Source organism: Ambystoma mexicanum, assembly GCF_040938575.1.
Source record: "Ambystoma mexicanum isolate Mex_15411 chromosome 12 unlocalized genomic scaffold, UKY_AmexF1_1 Mex_chr12_unloc.1, whole genome shotgun sequence".
NCBI classification, from domain to species: Eukaryota; Metazoa; Chordata; class Amphibia; order Caudata; family Ambystomatidae; genus Ambystoma; species Ambystoma mexicanum.
Genome location: NW_027182322.1, coordinates 5,679,555 through 5,680,046, shown reverse-complemented (window position 1 = coordinate 5,680,046; position 492 = coordinate 5,679,555). Strand labels below are relative to the sequence as shown.

Genomic DNA, 492 nt, shown 5'->3' with positions numbered 1-492 from the left:
TCAGCGTGTGACTGTAAAGGCGGGACCTCGCGCTCTCTGTAACGCGCTCCATTGGCAACATCAGTTAAATGTCGTTGGTTCAATCCCTCGCGGATGTTGTTTTTATTCCCATTTGTAACTGGGAAATACTGTCGCTGCAATACATATGTCTTAATCAAGCTAGTGGTTATTGACGTAAATGGCAGTGTTATAATGTTTCATGTACTGCAAATGGCACCACATAATGCGCTCTTAATTAGATTTGGTTGAAATACATTACAGTCACCCGATGAAAAAGTGTGCAAAGAGCATTAAAGAAACAAAAGGTTCATAACAGTAACAGGACATATCGAATTGTTTCAGTCCTCCACAGAGATTGCCAATGTATTAATGGAAATTCTAAAATATCTGCCCAACTGCCGTGACATTGCCTCACCGCAATGCCGTGACTCGGATTCGAACCAAGGTTGCTGCGGCCACAACGCAGAGTACTAACCACTATACGATCACGGC

The 492-nt window shown here is 43.1% G+C and overlaps 1 non-coding gene across 1 annotated transcript; it reads right to left on the bottom strand.

The window, feature by feature from the left end:
* Positions 1–420: 420 nt before the first annotated feature.
* TRNAH-GUG (transfer RNA histidin (anticodon GUG)) lies at positions 421–492 on the bottom strand. Its single transcript has one exon. It is a non-coding gene; the product is annotated as a tRNA-His (tRNA).